The following is an 8,019-nucleotide window of genomic DNA, read 5'->3' on the forward strand; positions in this document are numbered from 1 at the left end:
AGACATTTCAATTTAAAGAGTGTTACTTATGGTTCAGCTGCATTAATGAATGTTGTGAAACTTATTTGAAACAACACAAGTCTGTGTTAAAACCTTACCAGATCTTCCTAGCATTTAATGCAGTTTCTTCATTAACATTTTAAACCATTGATTGCAGCATGATGTTGCTGATGATATGATGCATCGTTTTTTTTTCAATATCATAAATTCTTATTTGCCCTAAACAATGAAACAGACATGAATTATAAATATGAATTTATTTTAAAACATTGCAAAAATATCATTTACATTGCGACTATACATGAACACAGCATCTTCATAAAATGCGCCCGTCGTTTGGACATTCAGCCAATATGCCAAAACTATGTGGGGGCCACAACTGCAAAACAAACAAGGAAGAAAAAAATTATTATTTATAATTATACTCGGAGGAAAAAGCTGTCACTGGGGTGGTATCCTTTAAAAAGGTACACCTTTATACTTTTTTTAACCCTAAAAGGTGCATATAAGTACCTTGAAGGTATATATTAGCACTTAAAGTGCACATATTAGTATCTAAATGGTACACATATTATTAGCTTTTGAATAGCAGTGACCCAGTGACAGCTTTTGTACATTTTATGAACATACTATGCATTATAATATTTTAAACTTCAAACATACATTTTCCAACTCAAAAATATTGTCCTTGTAAGACCCTCCACCCCCATATCATTTGCCTCTGACTTTCCAATCAGGGCCTGACAGAAGGTGAGGAGACCTGTTTACAGGGTCATGGGCACATGATGCTATACGAGTCGACAGTCGAAAACAGTTTCAAATGAAGACGGCACTCAATTCTTGAGACACTTACTAAATTATACTTTGAGTTCATTTATTTGCAATTTCAAATAAAAGTAAAATTAAGAAAGGATCATTTATACTGCTTGTTTGAGACTCATTAAAAAATACTACATAAAAGGGCAACAATTCAAACTCAAAAAGCTTGTGGTTTGGCCTTTGGGGAAGTGTATAGGTCAAGAAATGAGACTGTATCCTCATTACCTTTAGGAAAACGCGTCCTCGGATCAGGGCATAGGGAATTGGGCCATAGCTTCAGGAATCTGTGGAATTCCGAAGGTTATCGCCTTCCAGCCACACATGCCCTCTTGGTACCTAGATTACAGCAGATTTGGAAGTCCAAAATTTTAAACCACCATGCTAACTTGAGAAAACGAGTACAATTTATTCTGATTGCATCACACTCATCTAAAATGATCCTTCGCCCCACTATGAAATGCATTCATATGCAACACACCGTACTGAAACCCTAGGTTCTCCCCGGATTACAGGATAAAGAAGAAGTTCCTAACAGTGAGAAAGTTCACATGACTTAACTGCTCATCTGATCATTTTTAATGACCGCTGGGGCCTTGCACCCCCCCCCCTTTATCCTCTCGGTGAGGGGTGAAGCCACGCCTCCGTTGAGCTGCTCCATGGGTCTAGACCACGGACAGACCTGCCAGGCTGGGCCTGCAACCGAGCGAAGCCTGATCTACACTGACATCAATTAGGAATAATCTCATCACACAGGGAGAGTGGGGCTGTCAAGCCCCTAATTAAGTCCCCTCCACCCCCTCTATATGTGAGGAGAGGATGAACAACACATCACGTTGTCATTATAAACATAACAGTATGGAGATGCCTATCTGGCACTGACCAAACTGAAGAATTTTTCAAATCGTTTTTCCCCATCAAGTAGCATTCCAAAGAATCTTCTGAAGAATTCCATAGAATCTTGTAGGATTTGATACTCTCAATTAATCACACTAGATACCTAACAAAGCCGTCTAATGCACTAATGTGTGGGAATGACTAAATATGACCCATAAAGTGATTTGCTGACCTTCTGTATTGCAAACAGAATGCGAAAGAATCGTGATTATAAACATATGTCAGCATGGAGTCGCCTTGCAGTCGACTCTCATTAGCATGGAAACATATGTTTGATCCCATCCACAAGAAATCTCAGCCCATCATCATCTGCTGTTCTAAATCGAAGCTTTTGTCCTGTCTGTCAGCTAAGCATACGAGAAATCACACCATACTGTGACCAAACACAAATGTTGACAACCCTGCATTCGATCTTACAAATGGGAAGCATGTTAGAAACATATTATGGTTACTGTTGTTGATTGTGAGAGCATGAGCATACAACAAGGTAGTAAATATGGACTAGTGAGTAGATGAGTTTAACTCTTCAGCCTCCTCAACAAATTCTGTAGTCTATTTAGCTACTAGTTAGTAACCACCTTTTTCAAGACACGTAAAAGCTTAAAATCATGAGTGAAAAAAACAAAACAAAACAAAAACCCATTGACTTCAGAATGATGGAAATTCACAAACGCTCACTAATGCAAGTTTCAGGATCAGTTCCTGCAGCACTGTATTGAACTATCACACATTTTCTCCTGATTATAGATCTTTCCCAGGAACATGTTGTGGTTTGGAGACATGCAGTGAAAACAGCTGCCTAAGATATCACAGCCAAATCCGTTATTAATGTTCTATCTTTGATTGACTGCTCAAAGCAGTTTGATTGATTACGCAAAGGCATTTTATATATAGGAACAAACAAATTACCCTGTCATGCTAAAGATAGTATTTAAACATACTTGCCAAGACACTCTTTTCAAAAAAATGTTTATGAAACATTGATATTTCAATGTTATTAGATACAACAAAGTTACAGATCTGACTTATATTAGCATTACTTCAATTATAGAAAACATGTCACATTTTCTGTTAGCTATAAACAAGTATCAACACAAAACAACTTCTGTGACAAAATGATAAGCATTAGAAAGAAAAATCAATAGAATACACAAATAAATGCAAGAAGAAAGAGCAGTTAAAGCTCAGTATGTTAATATTGCTATGACGCCATTGCTATTGAATTAGATTAGCATTTTAAGATTTTATACTTGAATCACTTTTCAAACATTTTAGGAGTAGAAGAGACTGCATCAGTACATTGCTGTCTTAATTATTTTGCAATTGGTTTAGGATGGCTAGTACAGAGAGTGAGCCAACTTCTACAATCTCGGGTGCTTGTTCATCTGAGGGTTTGTATTTCTTTACCTTAAATGACTGCGGTGACAGGCCTTTCTTTCTCTCCTTTCTCTTCATCACTTGCTCTACTCATCTGGCACTAACACTAACAGCTTCGGGAAAAATTACAGGCCAGAACCGCACATAGTCAAGGTGGAAAAAAAACAAGTGATACAAAAAAAGCAATAACAGCTATTTCAGTGACAGGGTGGCTATGCTCTCTCTGGACCAATAACTGAGAAACAAGCATTTGTTGTTGCCATAAGGTAAACGTTTTACCCAACGAAGGTGAAAGCATGTGAAATTCAAATGCATACACCTTAAGAGTAAACACAGTGGTTTATACAAAAAAAGAGAGACAGAAGGACTGTAAAATGATGAGTAAAGGACTTCATAAAGTGTCTATGGGTTTATGGAAAAGGAATCATTCCTTCAAGCAGAGCTGATGTCAGGTGCGATACAGCAGGTACTCACATACGTGTGTGTTTTAAAGACGTCAGAAGGTCCACTAGTGCAAACTTTGTCCCCTTCCAGGCCGATCACTCGTTTACAAATGTTCATTTTTGGATCAAAAGGACTTTTGGCTATTACGATATCCCCTCTGAAAGAATGTAACAGGTGAGGTCAAAATAAAGCAGATACTCAAAAGATTATGCATGACAGTATTATCAATAAATGTGACCCTGGAGCACAAAACCAGTCATAAGTAGCACAGGTATATTTGTAGCAATAGCCAAAAATACATTGTATGGGTCAAAATTATCGATGTTTCTTTTATGTCAAAAATCATTAGGTTATTACGTAAAGATCATGTTCCATAAAGATATTTTGTAAATTTCCTACTGTAAATATATTAAAATTTAATTTTTGATTAGTAATATGTATTGCTAAGAACTTCATTTGGACAATATTTCGATTTTTTTTGCACCCTCAGATTCCAGATTTTCAAATAGTTGTATCTCGGCCAAATATTGTCCTATCCTATCCTAATACATCAATGGAAAGCTTATTTATTCAGCTTTCATATGATGTATAAATCTCAATTTTGAAAAATGTACACTTTTTTTGTGAAAATTGACTGGTTTTGTGGTCCAGGGTCACAAATGTCAAATAAAAGCTAAAGTAAGCATTTCATTCTCACTTTTGTATTCGACAGAGGTGACGGCTTACTCGTTCTGAAAAAAACACGTTGTGGTTAGTGATGGTGGGCTCCATGGAAGGTCCTGAACACTGTTGTAGGTGAATTGTTGGTAGAAATAAACATTTAAATGTATTTATTTTACTATCAGTGGGAATGCTTTGACCAAACAGCTACAAGAAACTTACCGACACAAATTTGCCAATATGCTCAAAGGCACAGTGAGCGATGCAGCCATACTGGACGGTGTAACCGACAAAGCTAATCGTCTTCACAAAGAAACCGCGAAACATCCTGCCAAGTCTTCATAAATCCTGAAATAATAAAAAAAAGAGAGTCTACATTTAAAAACAATTATTCACAACCAACACTGATTTTGTCATAAAGGTGATATTGTACACATGTACTGATTTGTTTGAGTTCTAAAACAGGTTAATGAATATGAAGTCTGAAATTAAAAATTAAATCTGGTTTTCAGAAAGAGTAACAAGTAATTACTGGAGAGGAAATGGAAAAGGGATAATACAATACTGCAGCTTATTGATCTTATTGTGAGATTCATCCATGCATACGTTTAATTTTTTTTTAAAGATGAGCTTGTCATTTTTAGTCAAAATATCATCACTTGCATAATAATTAAGCATGTGTACATTTTAGTATTTTAGAAATGGACTAGTCAACGATGCATCTGAATGGCTAGAATTGATATAGGGATATATCCACCAGCCACTTTTCACTGGTATTTCATATTAACATCCTTGGAGAAGATTTTAGCATGCTAACAGTTTTTACAAAATAGCATACATTTGTATATTTAAAAACCATTTTCTGTAATTGTATATAATATATAAACATTACATGAAAAATGTAAGCTAAATCAATCTTAGAAATGCTGAAAATTAGAAATAACTGACATATGTTTATACAGAAAACCTAAAGTTATAAATTATATTAATAACTACTATAACAGTATAAACGATACTAAAATAACACTGGTGTATGGTAGATTCAAGACCCTGAATTTAGAATATAACATCACATTACCATTTTTATTAATTATTGTATTACTAGTGAGAACCACATCTCTGGAGCACATGCTTTAACCACTACACTGCAACTCCAAATGGAAACCTTAAATTTGTATCGAAATTTTCAATTGGAAATCTCACTCAGTGACAAAACCTGACGACACAGGCCTGTGCCAGAGGGTCGAAAGAGAGTTTTAAACACTTTGTCACTGAGGTGATGTTGGTGGGGAAATGCACCTCACACATTTAATGGCAAACGGTTAAAACTGTGAAACCAAAGTGATCATTAGAGATGGTGTTTCATTCTCAGGAGCCTCTACAACCCATCAACAAGACACAAAGAGTGACCCCTGGGCATCTGAGCCTGTCTCAGACAACCCAATCTACACCTGTGGGAGCAGGTGACGGTGCTAGCAGGCACAGGTTCATCTCCTCGGGCTGAAAAAAAAGAGAGAGTTACGCTATGGCCATAGCAACAGAACATGAGGTCTTTTGTTTGTCCTCGCACCCCGGCCTTGATAAAACTGTGGTGCGTTGTCTGAATAAACAGTCCATCCTCTCTCAAACTATTGACTTTTCCTTGGCCATCAAGCTAGCAGCGTGCGTGAGTCAATAAAGGTTGTGTTTGTATGTTGGTACACTCTTAAAGGAATAGTTCACCTCACATTTACTCACATCAGGCCATCCAAGATGTAGATGAGGTCATTTCTTCGTCGGAACAGATTTGGAGAAATTTAACATCACTTGTTTGCCAATGAATCCTCTGCAGTGAATGGGTGCCGTCAGAATGAGAGTCTAAACAGCTGATAAATCCATCACAATAATCCACAAGTAATCCACATGACTCCAGTTAACCAATCTTATAAGAAACAAAGGCATCATTAGGCATTTAACTTCCAGCCAAAATCCCAGTCCCTTCCTCCATTGAAAAAGTCAATCTCCAGTTGTCCTCTCAGAAAAATATTTATGCATATTTGTTTAGAACTGTTTTCTGTGCTTGATCTGTGCATATTTCTCTCCTGATTTAGACAAGACGACTTTATCACTGGAAATAGCAACATACTGTATTGAATATAGGATTCTTATTTTAGCCAGAAGCAATGGTTTGAAGTTAAAAATTTCTTAATTATGGATTTGTTTCTTACAAACATGGAGCTTTTTGCTTCACAATATGTTAATTGATGGACTGGAGTCATGGCAATTACTTGTGTATTATTATGAAGGTGTTATCATTTTGACGGCACCCATTCACTGCAGAGGATCCATTGGTGAGCAAGTGAGGTAATGCTTTCTCCAAACAAACTCATCTACATCTTGGATGGCCAGAGGGTGAGTACATTTTAATCAAATTTTCCATTTTGGGTGAACTATTCCATTAAAAATAAGAGTTCCAGAAGAGGGCAATAGAAGAACCATTTTGGGTTCCCCAAAGAACCTTCTGTGCAATGGAAAGATTCCATTTATCTTAAAGCTTCTTCATGGAACCATCAATGCCAACAAATAATGTTTATTTTTAAGAGTGTACACATCCACAAAAACCCAACACTTCAATGACTTGGCGTTTGTCAGCTGTCGAACTGCTTTCCAACAAGAAACTCAATCAAGCTCTTGCACAATTAGAAAACAAATCTTCAGAAGAACAACTTCACTGGATGTCCAATGAAGGATAAACCTCAATTTTTTCTCCTGAAACAAACCAAAAGAATTAAGGCGACTCAGCCGAGCAGAAACTGAACGAAACCGAGCCCTATCCCAAAAGCCCCTATTGCCTTGGGAATGACATCTCCAATTTGGGGCGGAATTAATCCTCATGTCCCCTCCATCTCAGTCCCAGGCCAAGTGTCAGGTGTCTGTCTCTGTGTGTCATGGAAAGTGCTACACCTAATCCCATTACCCACCAGCCATCTCCTCACCCCATACCTCTGTCCCCTGCTCCCCTCTCTTTCCATTCCAGTCAGACATCGAATCCACACCTTTGAATCCTCATAATTACGTCTGATACCCCCAACACAAACAGGGTGTACGAGAGTTAGCTGCTCTACCTAAAGGCCCCCTCCGTCCAGGGATGTTTCTGCCTGACTGGATATAGTCGTATCTCAGGGAGTTAGTGAAAGGGCCAGCTGTTGTTTTGCTTATCAAACACCAGGGTGGGGCGAACAAACTATTGTTTCTGAGCCGTTTTCCCTGGCAGTTGATAGCGGGCACAGATTCTTTGCCTAAACTATAACATATATTCTCACCTTTTAAACCTCTATAAAGCATCTTTTGGGATGTAGGCTACAATACAGAGTAACCGTTAGCAACAGTACTAGGGATGAGCTAAATTAAATATTTGACTAGGCAGTTGGTAGCCTGAATGAAGTAACTAATCGGTCTTAAGGAAACCCTGTAAAATGTGCTGCTTTTGGTTCACCTGGCTCTGATCTGACACATTTTAAGAAGGCATTCACATAAGTTCAAAACAGAGTTCTGCAGGTGTATTTAAAAAGAATATTTTATCTTCTTAAACAAAACTCTCAGGGGGTGAGGCTCTCAAAAAAAAGCTTTTCTGTTATCTGTTCGAATGTATGGCTTGATTCATGGAGGGTGAGTTAAAAAAGACTTCTGACAGGATTTTGCTGTGCAAACGGTCTAAATACTAAAGCATAGCACACTGTCAGCATACTAAATAAAGTACAGCCTTTAAAAAAAATAAAATATATATATATATATATATATATATATATATATACAGTGGGGAAAAAAAGTATTTAGTCAGCCACC

At 37.3% G+C, this 8,019-nt stretch overlaps 1 pseudogene; it reads right to left on the reverse strand.

Annotated features, from left to right (window-relative positions):
* Window positions 1-293: 293 nt before the first annotated feature.
* The window catches only part of LOC107563199 (mitochondrial inner membrane protease subunit 1-like), a 15,740-nt pseudogene continuing 8,014 nt past the window's right edge, over window positions 294-8,019 (reverse strand).

Source organism: Sinocyclocheilus grahami, unplaced genomic scaffold (assembly GCF_001515645.1).
Source record: "Sinocyclocheilus grahami isolate Dianchi unplaced genomic scaffold, SAMN03320097.WGS_v1.1 scaffold861.1, whole genome shotgun sequence".
Lineage (NCBI taxonomy): Eukaryota > Metazoa > Chordata > Actinopteri > Cypriniformes > Cyprinidae > Sinocyclocheilus > Sinocyclocheilus grahami.